The sequence below is a fragment of the Dryas octopetala genome, chromosome 2 (assembly GCF_963921425.1).
Source record: "Dryas octopetala chromosome 2, drDryOcto1.1, whole genome shotgun sequence".
Taxonomy (NCBI): Eukaryota; Viridiplantae; Streptophyta; class Magnoliopsida; order Rosales; family Rosaceae; genus Dryas; species Dryas octopetala.
In genome coordinates, this window is record NC_141367.1 from 12,298,696 (window position 1) to 12,319,389 (window position 20,694).

Genomic DNA, 20,694 nt, shown 5'->3' on the forward strand with positions numbered 1-20,694 from the left:
ATACACAATGGTAGTTAGTACTTAAACCTTATGGCTTATTACAAACAACCAAGACAAATACACAATAGTAGTTATTACAAACAATAAACACTACTTAGTTAGTACTTGCAGGCTGCAACATCACCAAACAATCTACACTATTTTCCCTTTTCTTTTGTCCAAATAGCCACTAATATGGCAACACCTAATTAAAAAAATATTAAATAATTAAATTAAATATAATTCGGTACGGTATATTACGGTATTGAAAGTTTCATACTTATACCATACCGATTCTAATGGTACGGGTTCGGTTTCGGTTTCGGTATTTCGATAGTAAATGCCCACCTCTATTAGATTCTATAGAAATCTAAAATGTCTCTAATTCGAATTCTAATAAATTTCTTAAAAATTCAAATGTTCTAAAAAATTCATGAATTTCATTAACGGCCTATTTAGATAGAGGTATTTTCATTGAGGCCCAAATCCAAATCCCCTTGTTTGACTTCTATTTAAAGTAAGGATTTGGATGTAGGCCAAATCCATAGTACATTTTAAAGGCTCAAATTCATAGATTTGAAATCAATCATACAACTAGATATTTGAAATCTCACCACCACTTTCAATCTCCCCAGACCACCACTACCGATGTCATCAACAAACTAGTAATCGACAAATAAATGTCTTGATATGGTACCATCAGACCTTCGCAAGCTACTACCTGATGGGACGTAAGGACAAAACGGGTGAGGATAAATCTTCGAGAGCAAACAAAACCTTACAATAAATTTTCTTTAAAATAATTTTTCTCTAAGATATCTACTTGATACAGAAAAACATGTTAAATTTCAAAACTTTTTCTCGTGAAATCTCTTTTCTTCAAACCTTTTGCCATAATAACAGAAATCTTGAAAATCAACTCTATAACTTTAACATAAGTAATAAGTACATATGTTGTGTATCAATAAGATTCTATTTCAACTTATCATCAAGTAAGTTGTCAATCATACTTATTCATCCGCTAAAAATGTCAATTTGAACATTTATAAGTCACATCACATATAAAAATATCCAACAATGTTATATACACTGAAATTCACACCAAATAAATACCCAAGGATAAACTATCATACGAGCACCAAGTAATCTCAAAGAACCCGTAAAGTCAGGATAATATGTCATACACGAGTAGAGTAAACTATATGAGGGTGTGAAGCCAGACTGACGTGTCATACACAACAGAGTAATCTTCATGCAACTGTAGAGCCAAACTGAATTGTTATACATGTATAGAGCGTGCTACACTGTCATACACATAAAAGAGCCACTATATTAATGTCATACACAAGAAAAGTAATCTTCATGCAAGTACAGAGTCAAAATACGTACATGTTCTTAAAACATAAAAGAAAGATGCATGTTTAATAGATCAACATTTTGCGCAAAGGAAACAATATAAGTATTTAAACTATTATTCAAGTTTTGTCAAGAATAAAACATCAATGAAATAGAATATTTCATATTGTTAATTCATTTCAAAACAAAGTTCAACTCACAATAGTCCAAGCTGAACTTGATCTTTGCAGTGTCCCTCGTTAATTCTGATTCATGAGCCATATGCGTCTACGCGTTCGTTAATTCGTGCTCTATCCAACTATGGCAAATTAAAATCTAAAAATTCAATTTTCACGCATCTTCTTTGAAAAGTCCAAACTTTCTTCTAACAAATTTTAGGTTAAATAGTCACATCTTCTTTATAAGAACCGTATTTGTACCTTATACTTCTCATTCAAGTTATCTCTACTTAAATGCCTCGCCCGAAGCTTTTTATGGAAAAAAAAAAATCAAACAAAATATCATAGCATATGTGGCTAAATGTGACATTTGCCAACGATAAAACTATGAGTCTATTAATCCCTCATTTAGTTACTTATCCACAATAATCAACTGGTCCAATCTCGAATGAAACATTATGCTAATCAACATTGCACATAGAGATCTTTTGCTTTCTCAAGTTGCAGGTTTATTGACAGTGTTCTATGCATTCACCCTTTTTCTCACAAGTTGACTCTCCTCGTTTGTATGGGCAATTTTAAGTTGTTGCTTACAAACTCTAGCATCCTACTTCAGCCAAAATTCATTATGTGTTTCATGTCTTATTATTGAAGGCAAAAATGGGCAAACACATCACTTATTCTCCAACATTTTTTGCCTAGATTGACTTAGATCATTCTCGTTTAGTTCCAGAGGCTATTTTTAATAAGGGCTTATTCAAAATTGGTAATGCTCCCATAACACGTTGATTGATTAAATGATAAAGTTTAAATAATTATTTTTTATGGCTGCTAATGCTAATAGCATTTTCTACTTTCCAATAGAGTATAAAAGTGACAAGTAATCTTAAAATTCATAATCTTAAATTCTTGTATCCACTTATTTCTCAATCATTTTTTATGTTCTTTATTTAAAATTAAAGTTTGTAAACTTTCTTTTTTTTATTTGAAAATTTTGAGAGACATTTGTGAAACACATATAAAGTTATTAACTACAAAATATGGTTGTCTGGTTTTAAATTGGACTTTATCTAGATCTTTTTTTGGGTTGATTATGAACTACATCAATTGTATGAAACACAGTCTATTGAATTTCTTGTGAAAAATCTTCAATTACTTGCCTAAACTATATGTAAAATGATTTAGATATCATCAAGAGAAATTGTGTAGATTTTAAGCTTAAATAAAAAATAAAAAATAAAAAGAACATAGGACAATTTCCTTAAAATTTTGACAAAATATCTTACCTAAAAACTCATTCTAATATAACTGTCTCAATATGTGTTTAATTTTACTTATTTATTTTTAGTTATTTTAATTTTCTATATATTTTGTATTTACATTATGCTTTGTATTTATATTATACTTATATTTACATATTTACATTAATTTACATTATGTTTAAGTTTACGTATTTGTATTCATATTATTAACACGCATTTAATTATCTCAGTTTCTATCCTCTAGTTGTATTATTCTAATTATCTTATTAGAGTTTTTTTATAGAACATAATACTTCAAATGTATCTTAATTTCTTTTAAGTTTTGTATTTATCCTGATTTGCTAGAAGTACCACGAGAAGAAAACCTCTTAACAAGCTTTTTGAAAAGTTATTTCAAAGGCTTAAACCTCTTATCATATAATTCAATTCGTCTCTTTTAGCGACAATGTAATTAATTAATATAGTAAATTATATTGGCGTTCTTCAACATGATAATATATAACCATCAAGTTCCTTATAAAACAGTTTAATAACAAGGTAACATGATTTTAATGAGCAGTCCTTGAGCAAGCCAGTTGTGCATTTTATTTAAAGTTTAATTACTTTTTTTCCCTTTCATACGTGGAAGGTCATTTAATTTGAAAAGCTGAGTTTGTTTTTCTCGTTCAGTTTTCTTTCGTTGAAAAGCTGTCTTCATCATTGAGTTGCAGTTTTCTCTCGTTTCTATGGCGAAAGCAATTTCTATGACGAAATTTCAAGTTTATTGATCAACATATGTAGGTTGTTCTTCGTCTTTACAGATCACTGAAGGTTTTCATTTTTACGAAACACAATTTGTTCAGATTTGGTTTCTTAATTTTCTTGATTAATTTTTACTTTTGGATTGCGATTTTTCCATATCGATATAAGTGTTGTTCTTTATAGAATGTTGATTTGCTTCAGGTTTAGATTGCAATTTTGTTTTATTTAAATTTTTGTATTTTTTATTGTAGTTGCGATTCTTTATTATTTAGATTTTTCTGTTTTTGTTGTGATTTGCATATCAAAATTGAGTTCTACGGCACATTGAATTGCGTTTTTAGCTTTGTTAACCTCTTTTAGTGATTCGGTGATCTGTTTTGACGTGGAGATCGAGTTTTGGTATTAAAATCATTGATTCTTTTGGCATTAGGTATTATATTGTATGAAATCACTAATTCTTTCTATTTTCTTTCAGTTTTTATTGAGATTTTGATTGCAAATCAGATGCAGATTTTTTTTATTATTATAATATCTTTGTACTTTTCAATTATGTTTTTTCCTCTATTTGTTTGTTTGTTTTTTTTTTTTTGCTTTTTAAAGTAATGGATAATATTAAATTGGTTTGTTGTACTTATTGGACAGATTCAGTGATGCTGGTTTTATTGAAAAGTACATTATGTACAATGAGGTTTGTTCTAGGTTTATGACATAAAAATTGGTATTTTTGTGTTGAAGTATTATTTTGCCGGTGAGAAACATGTAAATTTGGAAAAAGATATTGATGTTTAGATTATGCTAATACTAATGGAGTTATGAAGGTTGACATTGTAGAGATATATATATTGATTAGTGATAAAATGTGTAAACTCCGAAATTTTGATAAAATCAAATTCGTGAAAATTGCAAATTTCATCATTTCACTAATCAAATATGACTAGTGCAAGTCATAGGCCCCACACATCATGTGGTATGTGACTCATCAAGCTAAAGCGGGTCACCAGAGATGACATCTGTCGACATTTGGAAAGCCCATCAATCAAATCAAATCAAGTCAAAGGCTAAATTAAGGAATAAATTGTCTTTAATTAGTTAATTGCCTAAATTAATGGCATTGATTAACCAAATCTTTTCAATCAATGACATTGATTTAAATCATGAGCTAAATTAAATTAATTAGCGCAATTTAAATTAAATCAAGAATTAATTCCACAAATCATGGTTTAATCCCACAAATCAAAGGATTTAAATCGTGGAAATTAATTCATCTCTTGTAACGACCCGACCCAAATTTTCACTAGAAATTTAAATTTTTATTTAATTATTTTTTTAAGAGGTCTTTAAAGAATGTTGGGTTGTATTTTAAAGATTTTGAAATTTATTTGAAAAATAAAAAGGGTATTGATTTAAAGTTTTGATTTATTTATTTTTGTTTTAATTTAAGCTTGACCCAAAGTTGACTTTTAAAATAAATGCGTTTTCGATTTTGACTTTGGGTCCGTTAGATAGGTTTCGAGCCCATGATTTCATAGACACGTAGCACGCGTCGATCCGAGTTACGGTTTGGAAGATATGGGCGTTTGAAGCGAGGGGCAATTTCGTAAAATAGACAAATTGGGTTTAAAAATCAGATTTTTTTTAGAATTTTCTCTCTCCCTCTAGAATCTTCTCTCTCTCTCTCTCTCTCTCTCTCTCTCTCTCTCTCTCTCTCTCTCTCTCTCCCGCACTCTCACTTAGGGGTGGGCGCGGTGCGGTTCGACTCACTTTTCCCTCGGAACCGTGCACCGCGCCATACATGAATAGACGGTGCGGTTCGGTGTTTAAAACCGTGAAAAAAATAAAAAAACCGAACCAAACCAAACCATCTTGAATGCGGTGCGGTTCTCACCACGGTTCTGGGCCTAATGGGGCCTCACACTTGTTTTTTTAAGCCTAAGCCCAATTATTTAATGATGCAAACCCATCCTAATTAAAAAGTATATAAAAATGTACAAAAATGTGTACAAAAAGTGTATAAAAAGTATATAAAAATGGTATAAATATATATAAAATGATGTATATGACAATATGTGTATAAAAATATATAAAAATATATTTTTTGCAAGTATGCGGTGCGGTTCGGTTCGGTGCGGTTAAATAAGGTGTAGAATCGGAACTGGAATCGGAGAGAAGCGGTGCGGTTCGGTTTTTTTGACGGTGTTGACTTTTTTTGGTCAACGCGGTTTTTTGCGGTTTTTAACGGTGCGGTTCGGTCGGTTTTGGCGGTCCGCGGTTAATATGCCCACCCCTACTCTCACTTCTCCCTCTCTCCCCGAGCTCTCACCTCCCCTCTCTTCTCTCACCGGCGCGGCCAGCTCCGGCCTACTCCCCGGCGACCAGCTACCCCACTGACCCAGTTTTCTCTCTCCCCGTGCTCTCTCTCTCTCTCTCCTTCGCGTCTCTCCCTCTCTCTCTTCCCCTTCTCGGCGCGCGACACCACCAGGCCAGACCATCCTCTCCGGCGAGTTTCCCGATGACCCAAGCTCACTGGTCGACTCCCCACACCGGCGCAGAAATCACCCAGCAGCGAGCCTTGGTCATCTCAGCCTCTCGCGCACAGAGATCAGCCAGAAAATCCCCAGCCGCCGCCCCTTCTCTTCAGCGATTCCGGCCTCCGTTCGGCTTGTTTTCAGGTGGGTTTTCCTCCATTTCCTATGGGCTTTATATCCTCTATACTTATTTCGATCAATTTGAGCATTTAGAAACTTGGGTTTTTGGAGAATTGAAGGGCATTTCGGGTTCCTCTGTAGATTTCAGATTTAAAGGCTTTTCTCTCTGTTTTCTGAAATGATTTACATCCCTAAAATACCCATTGGTCATCTAGAACCTGAAATTTAGACTAAATTGGAGGAAATTTAATTTTTGGGAAGTTGGATTGTGAGGTTGGAAACCATTTCGGGTCAAATGGGCTTTGGCCAAGTCTTAGGATATTTTTGGTGTAATTTTGGACAATCTCTTGTGTAGGAAACCCAAAAATTTGATGTTAGATATGAACGCATATGAAGATTGAGAATTTTCCTATATTTGGTAAATTATGGGTTTGAAACAGCCACCTTGGGCAGTGAATTTTGTGATTTCGAACCCCCACTGATATTCCATAATTTTAGAGTACTTATAACAATTTGTTGAGTGGGTTATCGATATTAGTTATAGTGATTGTGGTTAGGATGAGCCGGGAAGCTTTAGGGGCGGTTGTGGAAGTGTTATTGGTCAATTCGTGTAGATCGTAAACCAATCGCGTAGGAACGAAGTCGAGTGGGACGTTAGACTCCACACACACACTCTTTTTAAATGTCGTAGAACCGAGGCTAATCTATGGTTGTATTGTTTTATAGGCGAGACGATCGTGGCTCGAGACGACCCGGAGGAGGATCGAAGTTAGGATTCTCACTGTGAGTTGACTTATTTTTATTTTCTTGAAATGTTTTATACGTTTGTTAATGAAATTCGATTTCTTGACTATATTGCGTTTGAACCTAAGTTAAAGGATTTTGAGATAGAATTCGGTTTTTAAAATCTTTTTCCTAAGTTTAAATCGATGTTTATGGTTTATGCATGACGATCTAATAAGTTTTATATATTTTTTCTTGAAGAAATTGATTTGGACTAATACCTTCATCATGTTGATTTATTGCCATTGGAGAGCATGTTTTAAAACAAGTTTGAGGAATTTCATTTATATTTGAAAAATCTTGTTTTAAGCTTTGAATAAATTAAATATTTCTATTTGAAAATTGTGGTGGAAACTGAGGATTTTGTGGTTTTGCGTATTCAAAGTTTCATGGATTTATGTATTTGGTTTTGTTAAAGAAAGTTTAAAAGGATACGAAAGGACTAAGTTTTATTTTAATATATTTACGATGGGGTTATGGAAAAATGGTTTACAAACCACCCTTTGCAGTACCCTTCAGGATTATTGGATTTGGATAGGTCTTTGGGACCCATCACGGCACACATATAGGCTTTGGGCCGTGTGTCGGGATGCTTCGCCCTTTGGGGGCTGCTCTGTGTGCACGTATGACCATGATTGCCTGCACGTGCTGATTTTATTCACACGTGTGTATGGCCAGGATATTGCCTGCACGTGTTAGATTTTACTCCACGCGTGTGTATGGCCAGGATACTGCCTGCCTGTGCGATGCAGGAATTCCGCACAGGTGTATGGCCAGGATTATTCAGGGTATATAGCATGGTGGAAAATGAAATTGGTATCTTCAGAGTTTAAGTATGGATTTTAAGTGAGATATATCTTTCGAGTTTTATAATGATTTCGATTTTATTATTATTTTTATGACTTTGTTAATTTAAATGATTTGCTATTGAGAAATGTGTTTTGAGTTATCTTTTCCTTGAGTTTCATGAGTTTTATAACATTCTTAAGACTTGTGAAATTGTTTTAAAACTGGGGGATTTCAAAGAGTAACGAGAGGTTTTAGAGTTAAACGTGGTTTTTGAAGGATTTTCTGAAACAGAAATTTTACTTATGTTTTTCGTTTTTATTAAACTGTCCACTCACTGAGTTATCTCACGGTTTATTTTGTTTTTGACGTTTTTCCCCCCAGGTAGTGATCACCGAGGTCGGACCGTACCACGTCGAGGCATTCGAGTTTCACATCTCCAACTTATTGGTATAATAGGATCAATGTCTTCCCTTGAAATTATTAAAATGAGATATGATTGTATAGTCGGTTAGATGTGCTCTGATTAGAGTTGTATTACTTGTTGTGGGCCTGAGATTTTGTTATTGGTTGTGGTAAAGGTGGTTGATATCTTAGAAGTGTTTTAACAGGTTTTGAAATTTCTGGGTTAGTCTATTTTCAGGGGAGGTTCTGCCGAATTTTCGGTAGGATTTTCCTTGAATTTGGATTCCCGCAGGACCTCTCCGGGTTTCAGGGTGGAATCCGGGGGCGGTCCTGTCATCTCTTGCCTATAAATACAGGCTCCTAGTTCAGAAGAAGAAACCTTCAGACTTTTGGCCAAAACTCAGACAAACACTTTGACCAAAAGACAAACGCCTAAACACTCAAACACTCAAACACTCAAAGTTCTTTATCAAGCTTGTTAAGAATCAACAAGTACAATACACACGTGCCGATTCTTTCACCACCAAAGTCGAAGAACTATTACCACGTGACACACCTCGTGGTCAAAGATTGATCAAGATCAAGCCTCAACGGCCTTTGATCAAGCTTCAACCGTTCGATTCAAGAATAAGTGTTCATCACTCTTGGATCAAGCACAACTTTGAAGATTGAATCAGAGGAATATTCTTATAAAGAATAGACACACAGAGATTGTAATCCTTAAATTTATAATTACAAATATCTTGTACACTTTTCTTGTGTTATTTAATTTGTAGGAAAATTGTATTCACAAATTTGGCACGCCCGGTGGGATCATCTCTGCCTCTTATCTCCTTCTCCAATACTCAAGTCGCTGACTCTATTTCGAGCAATGGCTTCCAAGAAGATTCAAGTTGTTCTAATAAATAAAAACAAAAAGGTTGCTACCTCGACAACAAGTATTGACTCCACTGACCCCGTCATCCAAAGGAAGTCAAAGGACTTGTCTTTAATCCAACATACCATTTCAGGGGAACCAATGTCGAAGTCATTTGAGGTTCGCCACAAGCATCAACCAGTCATCACCTTAGCCTCACTGGGGGCAAAGAAGCATATGCCCAAAAGTACGAAAATATGTTCATCAAGTTCGACAAACTAAAATGAGCGATCACCTTCGCCTGCGCTCGTTGCTGATGTTGACTCAACTATGCAGGTTATAATGACAGGAGTTGTGAATGTCGAAGAACAACTAGCTCAAATGACTTAGGTCATTGCCAAGTTGACAAAGACTATCGAAGAGAAGGACATACAAGATCACCTCGCTCATAAACAAGTTGGAGGCGCACTATGGCGAAAAATCAAATCAAAGTCCGAACAACCATCAAAATGAGCCACCCCATGGATCTACCTCCAACCAAAAGGAGAAATCAAAGGCTGACTCTACTTCGGTGGCTTCGTTAATTGCATGTTATCTAGTTGTCTAATTAGTATTTAGCAATTTTTATAGTTCAATTTATCATAAATAATTATTTTTTCTACTACAAATCCAACTTTAACTAATCATACATTTAATCCAACTTCACAAGAAAGGTTTAGGAGCATTTACTTGATTGCAGACCTTCTTTGCTTAATCTCCAACAAAAGAATTGTTTAACTTTGAACTAATCACAAAATTAAAGCCTAATAAGTAAACTATTTAATTAAAATAATTTAACCACGCTTAGAGATCTAAGGAATCTAACCAAATACCCTACTCGAGGGGATCGAAGAATCAGAAGAGTTTCCCTACGTTTAGCCTAATGTTTCATCATTATGTCCGTAGTTGTCACACCCCAAAATGGGGTTTGTCACTTTGGGCATGTGGCAGTGCTACATTGACTATCAACCTTGAAATATCCTCACTAAACCCTAATAAGAATACTCCAAAGCCAATAGTCAATGTAAGCTACGCTAATATAATAATGCACTTCACAAAAGAGTGGTGAAGTTTTTCTTTTTCTTTTTATAAAATAATTCTGAGTAAAAGCAGTAATGGAAACTTTATTAATGTGATAAGCTTTTTAGGTTTGGTAGTTGAGATAAATGAAAAAAATGAATAGTAGACCCTTACCTTGAAATATATCAAGCAAAACAACTTTTATAAGTAAGAAATGTAAATCAAATTCTTTTAAGGTGCCAAAGACCAAACAGTTGAAACTAAAAGTAAAGAAGTCAAATAATGAGCCCAACTAATCCTTAATTAGAACTTTATTCAACATATTTCTCAACTAAAAAGATAAAATAAAAAGGGTTGTCACACACTCATCTATAGAGAGATCCTCCAACTCACTAGAGTCCTATGGACGTTGGGGGTGTTAGGATGTCGGGGGTGTTAGGATGTCAATGCTAGGAGTCCTATTCCACCAACTTCCTTACTCCTCAGAATCCGAAAGCTCCACCATGCTGACCATTGTCCTAAGGGTATCCAACACTTATAAACTGTGTAGGGGTGAGCATCACCAAAACAGCTTATCCCTTGCTCAACCAGTTCAAACCAATTGCATGCATTTCAAACTATTTTTGAATATATATCAACATAAGCTTTAATGAAAACATAATCATTTGCCAAACTAGCATAAGCATTTTTAAGACAAGTAGGTAACAATCAAGCAGGTTAATCAAGTCATTTCCCTTTATCAGGTACTTACACATTCAATTATTAAATTAAATGGATTCCAACTTAATCATTAATTACATGCCAGACTTACGAGGGTGTAGTGTATATAGATTTTTATAGACTTTTATAGACTTTTTTTAAGTGATAGATTTTGACAGAGTTCATAGATTTATATAGATTTTTATTGACTTTTGAAAGAGTCTATAAAACTCCACAGAGTTTAATGATAGGCTTTTACAGACTTTTTATAGAATTAGAGGATAGACTTTTATGGACTTTTGTAGAATTTATGTTGAATCTCATAGAGTTTGATGGACTTTGTAAATAAATATTTTCTTTTTTAAAAATTAATTAAAGAAAAACAAAAGAGATTAATAAGATATCTAAAGGCATCAATGTCAACGTGCTCCATAATCATAGACCAAGTGCATAATTTATTGGCTACTTTGGTCTTCGCAGTTCAAAGAGAGTGAAACATTACTTGAACTCTATGTTGTGGGTGAATTGTAAAGATACTATGAGGTGATTTTAAAGTAAATGAAATTGTCAAATTTTAAATAGTAATCATAAACATCCATAGAAACAATAAAACTTTTAAAAAACCATAGCACAATTGTATTTAAAAATGAGGCCATTTATTCTCCTTAATTGCCATCATTGTCATTGTGTCTAACATCTCTCCACATATCAGCTCGCCATTCATTGACATTCTCCCATTATTGCTCTTGAGTTTGAAAAACTGATTCAAAATTATCTTCTTCATTGACTAGTAATGAACCAAATGATGAAGCTTCAACATCTTATTCAATAGGAAATTCATCGAAACAACACTCCTTTCGAAGAAAGTTGCGTAGTCCTGCACAAGCCAACACTAACTCTGTTTGTGTTATGTATGGGAATGGAGGTGCAGACTTGAAAATTGTGAAACGTGATTTAAATATACCAAATATCCTCTCGATTACATTCCTCAATGAAGCATATATGACGAAGATTGAACAACTCAACCGCCTTTTCAGGATCGCGACCTTCTCTAACAAAATCTTGGAGATGATATCGGACGCCTCGAAATGGGGCTAAGAATTGGCGTCGGTTTGAGAATCCACAATCGACTAAGTAATATTTGCCTAATTATAAAATACATATTCAATTAGTATGTAATATACGGTCTAATTTAACTAGATAAATAAAATAAAAAACATAAATAAATAAATAAATACATACCTTGTGGCACTTTAAGTCCGTTCCTTCTTGATAAAGCATCACTTAATACTTTTGAATCATGGGCTGAACCCTCCCACTCGCTAAGCACATATATGAATTCGAAATTAAAGTTACAAGTTACTAATACATTTTGTGATATTTTACCGTGACGATTACGATAGCTGCTTACATCGCGTCCTGTTACCGTTGCTGGGATATGTGTGCCATCAATAGCTCTGATGCAATCTTGAAATAAATTTAATGATTTATATCTTAAGATATATAATATATATATTATATAATAATAATACTAGAGTATTCATCACTTACTTTAAAGTAAGGGTAAAACCTGGTACTTTCCCTAATTTTAGCTAGCATTGTAGGTCCTGGTTAGCCATCATCTTTAGTGCTATTGTGTTCAAGGCCTTCAAAACTCGGTTGAAGTTTTGGCTAATAGTAAAATGTGATCGACCAGATATCTTGCGAATTAGACAATATCAAGAATTTTGCCCGACAATGAGTAAAAAAGTTGCAAGCATTTCTTCAACACAAATAAATCTTGTGTCCTGTAAATGTGTGTTTTCTCTGATAATAGTACATAACTTTCGAAATACTTCTGGATACATCCTATACACATGTTGAAAATTTTCAGGGTCTTCATTCAATACTTTGTGTATATATATGTATCCACTTGTACTAACTGATCGTCGAGTTAGTGGACGTTCAATATGCTTATCATGTAAGATAACCATAAACTCTTTTAGCACATAAACCATTGCTTGTATTGCCATCAATAAATTCTTAATTTTTTCATAAAATTCTTGATCCTCCATTTCTTGTTCTTCTACTTCAATATCTTCATGCATACCCAATTGAGACATTTTCTATGGAGAACCACCTAGAAAAAATTCAAAAGCAAGTCATAACCATAGTAATCTACCAATCACATGAAATCCAATTAAAATAAGTTGCAATTCACAAAAAAATATAATATATAGTTTAATCTTCTGCAATTTTAGGACAAACCAAATTATGTGACCAAACAAAAAAACAAAGCAAATTATCCGACCAGAAAAACCACAAACCAAAGTATTCAAAATGCAAGAAAAATAAGACATATGCCTAATATCAAAGTCTATCATGTCTCAAATAAAAAACATTCATTGCATTTGGAATAGAATCCATTGAAGGCGCCTTTCTAGTGTCATTTTCAAGAATATTTCCTTCTTTGCATCAGTATTAAGAAACCCAATTGCCTTGAAACGAGTAAGATCATCCAAGTCTGGGATGTCTTCGAGAGCTTTCCAACAACTACTTGCAAGTGATTTCTTTTTCTCCATTAGCATACTGATTTTCTCAAAGTTGGTGGAAATTGAGTCAATGCCAAGAGATAGTTTTCCTAAAACATCAGCTCGAGTAGTGGTCTCAATTGCAGTAGCATTCCCTTCGTACTAAGTTATGTTGCGTTTCCTCTGACCGATATTTGTTGGTAGAACCTCCACATTCAATCCCTGAGAAGGTAAGGATGAATGAGTTTGTCCAAGTAGTGGAGCTAGTGGTTCATCTTCACCTGGAATGAATGCTCCCTCATCATGGTTAAATATTAAATCTTCTATACCATGTTCACTTTCTTCAGCCACATACGTTCTTGCATCAATATCATCACCCAAACCAATTGAGCTCTTCCCAGTTGCAGTTCCATTTCCAACTGCAATTTTCAAGTCCTCATAATCCGCAATAGTGTCAATGCAGAGGTATTTATGTGTCGGGTGTGACTAGAAAAAAAAATATAAATGTTAGCATATAAATAATAATGTGCGGATATAAATGTTAGCATATACAAAATTATATGTTAGCATAATAATGAAAAGTCAATAACAACAGCCGAAGTAAATAAATTATAATGCTTGCAAATTTTGATATATAAAGAAACTAATCATAATTAGCTACCTATTACTTATATAAATAGCCGAAGTAATACTAGCATTATATGCATGAGCATGCCTAATTAATTACCTACCTCTACTCTTCTCACTCACTGCAAGTTTGCATGAATTAGCTAACTTATATATATGCATGCATATATGCCTTAATTAATGCCTGCCTCATGATCGATACACGTACTACATCAAATAAAAATATTATTCCTTTATATATAATTGATTCAATTAAGATAGCATGCAATATAGAATATTGTAATGGAAGTCCGGTTAAAAGAGTACTGCCATTATAACTAATCACCAAGCATATATGCATGTTTAATTCCATGTGGCTGTGTGAAAGGAGAGCACCTAATGGTTGCCCCTGTTACTCCTTTTATTTTTCATTCATCTTCTTTTACATTAGAATAAGCAAGGATGAAAAGCAACAATGTCAAATAAATTTTAAAAATTATGAAAAGCAATAATGTAAATTATAATAAAAAATATATGAAATGCTTACCTTGAAGTAATTTTCCCATACTTCATCACTAGCAGTGAACTTCTTTGTGGTTGGGTCCCATCCAAACCCGGAGCTATGACGCAAAAGCTTAGAATAATTGTTATATCGCTGCTTGAACCATTTCAATCGACGATGGTACTGGGAATAATTTTTTTGACACCCAAGTTTGGCATTAAGAGCAGGAAGTATCTTTTGGTCTATAATTTGTTTGCTCAACAAACCACTGCTATCACGCCACCCACGATTAGCGGCATCAACCATAAGATGTAGCAACTCAATGCTCTCTTCCACAGACCAACTTTTATAATTCCCCACAACTTTCTTTCCTTTGTCATTCATTTGTAAATCTCCCATTTATAATGTTACTATCTCATACATATAATTGGAAAAAATGCAATCACTAAGAAATTAAAAAAAAAAAAACAAATAGAGAATAAAAACTACAACTACAGTAATTAATAATTACAATAAGGAGAATTGTCATCATAATAGAACACGTATATGGACTATAGTATGACATAATAATAAAATTATAGGCATAATAAACTCAAAACATAGACATAGGATTAACAATATATAATTATATGTCCAGCATGGCTGCACCCTTTTGATTATTATTAGACATACAATTTTCTTATATATTAATCAACAATATATAAACCATAAACATGAGTATTATAATTATGATAGCAATAAATACAATTGATAGAATTTATTTCTAGTATTCTATAAGGCCCTATATTCGATTATGTATCTATCATTATATATATTGACTATGAATTTTTCATGTTTTTTTGTTGTTAAAATTTTCAGGTAGAAAATAGAATTGATTTCTGAAACAATAAACATGAGACTACTATAGTTAGAGAATAAATTCGCATGGTATACTCATATAACCTATACATGAGATCATATTGATTGTGAGATATGTTGATTATATTGATTGTGGAATTTTTTAATCAAACTTTTCTTTGTTATAGTCGACATGAGAAGAGAAAAGAAAAAAAACCCTCGAAGAGAAATGGGTTTTCTAACCTAGAACACAAAGCCCTGAAGAGAGTTGCAGAGAGAAAATTTCGATCTCTGAAATCCGTACGTAGAAATCTTTGGGAGGGAGGCTAGAGAATTATTGGAGTTTGGTATTTATAGCTTATGCTCCAAAGTTCATCAAAATCCACCATTTAATAAAAACTTTATAAGTCAATAATTTTTTGAATACCACAATAGAGCGTATCAATGCACGAGAAGTGGCGAGCATAGTTACCTGCCTGCTCGTGCATTGATACGCTCTGCACGAGAAGTGGCGAGCATTCCTGCCTGCTCGTGTATAGATTCGCTCTGCACGAGAAGTGGCGAGCATTCCTGCCTGCTCGTGTATAGATTCGCTCTGCACGAGAAGTGGCGAGCATACCTGCCTGCCCGTGCATTGATCCGCTCTGCACGGGAAGTGGCGAGCGATTTACAGTTTGTGGAGTATGAATTGTTCTTCAGAGGTCGATTTACAGTTTTGAGGGGATTGAGAAATGGATCTGAGGAAGAGATTTTGAAAGTAGTTTGAAAGCTAGAGGATTTCAAAGAGCGACGCGAGTGAAATTAGATAGTCTATTTTGTTGCTTTGTGTGCTTGTGTGCATTCGTTTTCTAGGATTTGGTTTGGATAGGACTTGATAAAGTGTAGGCTTGAATCTTGAGAATGGACATTGATGAATGAATTATGCATTGAGGTTATGAGTTAGGAAGTGAACGATTCGAGATTGAGGTTAATAGTTGACGTCTAAGCATTTGATTTGTGGGATGATTATTATTTATTGATGGGATTTAAGATGTGAATTTGAGGAATTACATTTATCTTGATGCTTGGATATTTGTTGATGAATTTGTGATGTGATTGAGTAATTATAGATACTCTTGTGGATTATTTTAAGCATGGAAGTTGAGGGTTTTATTAAAGATAATTATTTTGTCTTTTATACGAGCTCTAGTGAGCTTACCAGGTTTGTTGTATAACCCGGTACACCATGGATGTGGTGTAGGATTTGTGTTTTACAGGTTAAGCAGGCTGAGGAAGCAGTGGGGAGAAGACGAGGCAGTAGGACCCACAAAGATTTATTTAATTGTTTTTACTCAGTGGTGTGTTTAAGATGTTTTTGACAGAATTATATTTACTTATGTTGTTGTGCATGGCTCAAAAGTGAGAGAAAACAGATTTAACAGTTTAATGTTCAGTATTTTTCATGGGCCCGAGGTTCGGGGTGTTTCACATAGCATCCATTTTTCATTCCTGGACCCTGTAGGCGCCATGTTTATTTTTGTAAAAATTTATTGTAAATGATTAGTGGCTCTGATAACAACTCCTAAGGTTTAAGTGGGTCCGAGACCCTTTATTTGCTTGTGGTAGAGGTGGCTGAAAGACTTAGAAGTGCTTTTTAACAGGTTTAGAAATTTATGGGTTAGTCCATTTTCAGGGGAGGTTCTGCCGAATTTTCGGTAGGATTTTCCTTGAATTTGGATTCCCGCAGGACCTCTCCGGGTTTCAGGGTGGAATCTGGGGGCGGTCCTGTCACTATGCCTCGACGCGTTTGGCTCGACCTCCACCAATGCTACTACCTGGGGGACAATTGAAGAAAAAAACGAGAAAACGGTGAGATAGGCTCAGTGAGTGGACAGTTAAATGGAAATGAAAATCAAAGATTTAATATCTTTTCGGAAAACCCTTTTTACACACGTTTAACTCTAAAACCTTAGAATGTCCTTTGAAATCCCCCAGTTTTTAAAACCATTTCCCAGTAAAATAATAAAATCTGAAGCTGAAAATCAAACTTTGAAAATTCAAGTTCTCAAACTGAGATCGATACTGTCAATTTATAAATAAATAACTTGAGCTGAAAACTTTCTTCTCAAACATTCTCAATATATTGAAAATCAATAAAACTGTTCAACTGAAACCGTCTTACTTAAAAACCTTTTTGCTGTCATAAACTCATCACTTAAAATACTTAACAGTTGAAAACACACACCAGTCAGATACCCATAGAATCTGTCATACATGCGCAGAGCCGAGGATCTGTCATACGCATGCAGAGCCATAAATAATCTGTCATACATGCGCAGAGCCGAGAATCTGTCATACGCATGCAGAGCCACAAATTCTGTCGTACGTGCACGCAGAGCGGCCCCCAAAGGGCAAAGCATCCCGACACACGGCCCAAAGCCTATGTGTGTGCCGTGATGGGTCCCAAAGACCTATTAAATCTGATAACCTGGAGGGGTACTGAAAAGGTGGTTTGAAAAACCAATAACTCATAAACACATAATTCAAATCTCAAATCCTTTCATTTTTCTTCCAAAACTCTTCTTAACAAAACCAAACTCATCGAATATACATTTGTTCAACTCACAATATCTAAATTCATAAATCCATGAAACTTTGAAATGCAAAAACCATAAATATCAATTTTAAATTTAGGAAAGAAGAATTTAAAAACCCAATTTTAACCCAAAAATCCTTTAGCTTAATTTCAAACTCAATATAGCTAAGTAATAGAATTTAATCATCAACATGTAAAAACATTTCAGAAAAATTTAAAAGTTAGTCCACTCACAGATTAACCAAGCTATGCACAATCCTTTCCGAGATTTGTTTCCATCTCCCGATTCAACACTTGTTCGCCACTAGAAATAGCCGAGAGACAATACTTTATCAACCTAACTCAATTCCGAAAATAATAATTAAATCCTAATCAACCTCAAATCTCCAAACCAACTTCTCACACTTATCCAAAATCACCATACCAAATACGAAAGAGAGAATTATGGGTTAAACCTTAGCCAGAGCTTGTCCGAGTGCCGATTGGTATTGATCAAGCGTCCGTTTGTGCCCTGATTCCCAGTTCAGTTTCTCTAATCACTTTCAAATCACCTAGCATGAACAAACACGTTATTAAGGGTCTAAAGAAGGTCACAAAACTATTGGGCAGTCGGTGGGTGGCTGAAAACACGGCGGTGGCGGCCTGAGGTGGCAGCCCAAAAAGGGATTTTTGCAAATTTCACTTTCTCCTTAAGTTTTAATGGTCGAAAACACCCCACAAGGGTCCTAGGAATTTTTAATGGTTGGAAACTATCCCAAACACACCTGCACCGCCACCATGTACTGTGGATCCGCGGTGGTTGTGGGTGGTCTAAATGGGTTTCCTATTCAGATCAACATCAGGCCAAACCAATCATACAAACTTGTAGAGAATGAAGAGAGGATCGATTTCAATACCTGGTTCGAGACCAGAAGTCGCCGGAGTCGCCGGAACGGCCACTAGAGTAGCCGCGGTCTTCTAGCTTTGCACTACCGTTTTGGGAGGTCGTCGGAGTGAAAGAATTGTATGGGGAAGCTCAGAACGTCGAGGGGAATCGATTTGTAGTGGTCGGACCTCGCAATTTGGCCGGAAAATCCAAGTCATCTGCAGGGGCTGGCATCGGATTTCGCGCCGTCACGTCGTGGTGGTGGTCCGATTGGGTGATTAGAGGCTAGGGGAAGATGGAGAAGGAGAAGGCGAGGTGATGGGTGGGTGTCTCGTCGCCATTGGCTGCCGGACGGCGAGACACTCGCCGGAGGAGACGATCGGCCAGAGAGAAAGGAGAGGAAAGAGAGAGAATCGGGGGGGGGGTGTGCGTGAGGAGAGAGAGATATAAAGGAGAGAGAGAAGGTTCTAGAGAGAGAGAGAGAGGTCTAGAAAATCTGATTTTTAAACCCCAATTTGTCATTTTACGAAATTGCCCCTCGCTTCAAACGCCCATATCTTCCAATCTGTAACTCGGATCGAAGCGTGCTACGTGTCTATGAACTCGGGGGATCGAAACCTATCTAACGGACCCAAAGTCAAAATCGAAAACCCATTCTTTTTAAAAGTCAACTTTTGGTCAAGCTTAAATTAAAATAAAAATAAATAAATCAAAACTTTAAATCAAAACTCTTTTTATTTTCCAAATAAATCTCAAAATCTTTAAAATACAATTTCACATCTTTAAAAAAAATCTCTTAAAAACATAGTTAAATAAAAATTTAAATTTCTAGTGTAAATTTGGGCCGGGTCGTTACAATATTTTTATAGACTTTCTAAAATTCCTAATTGAATACTAGAAAACTTTGATGGACTTTTTTAAAGTCTTTACAAATCCTGATTGAATACCATACAACTTTCATGGACTTTTTTAAATTCTTTAAAAATCCTAATTGAATATCATAATACTTTTATAGACTATTTAAAAGTCTGTATTGAATACACTTAAACTTTTAAACTCTACCAAAGTCTTTTAAAGTCTATATACACTACACCCTCCTTAGATTTAAAGTTATATATCTCACCTTATAATTAATGGCATTGTTTCATATATCAATATTCCTCATAATTATACATGAAGTACGTAGTTGATAAAATGCAAATGCATGTTAAAAATATATATAACAATGCAGTGCGTACCTTTCCTCCATGACAAAGCTCACCTATCAATATTTAAACACAATGGACTTATCCCTAATTTGTAATTTCATTACCCCTATCCCAATATCTTACTCACAAGTAGGTTTTAGATAGTGAGATATCCTCTAATGGAAGCAGATTAGATTACCTCTTCTCCTCTAGCATATTCTTAAACCACATAACCCTTTTGAGTACTTGGTATGCATACTTTTAGGGAATCAAACTCAAAGATAAAGAAACATTTACCCTCCATCTCTAATTAAGAAGTCCAAACATGTACTCAAAACATATTAGAGTTTACATTATTGATTCAAATCACTATAAATGTTAATGTAATGCAATGGAAGATCCCTTGGAAAGGAAATCTGCCTCAAATGAACTATATATGTAAATCATGCATATGTCAACATATTATCACAATTCCAAGATGCATGTTCACTATGCAAGTCATTTATGTACATACTAAATAAGCTAATGGATGTAGTCAAGCTATTGTAAGCCTTAGTGAAATAGTAGTCTTGTATCACTCGAATGCTCAATTAAAGCAAAACAAGATAACTATTACTTATCTTATTAGTTTCAACTCCTAGCATTTGGTTAAATTAGTTTACTACCTAAAGTCATGCATTACTAAACCAAAGTAGTGAAACCAAGTTCCCTATTATTTTAATTTGTTCTTTTAGCAGTTCTAATTATGCAGGGTCTATTTAACTCATTTTCAGGTAATTAATCCTTTATTAGTCTCGAGTTCATGCATAGGAAAAAGTTACAGGTCCTACATAGCTTGTTTCAAGTGAATCTCAAGTTATGACCTTAACCAGCACATGTTGTA

The 20,694-nt window shown here is 34.6% G+C and overlaps 1 pseudogene; it reads right to left on the reverse strand.

The window, feature by feature from the left end:
• Positions 1–13,401: 13,401 nt before the first annotated feature.
• LOC147293154 (uncharacterized protein At2g29880 pseudogene) lies at positions 13,402–14,746 on the reverse strand (annotated as a pseudogene).
• Positions 14,747–20,694: the final 5,948 nt, after the last annotated feature.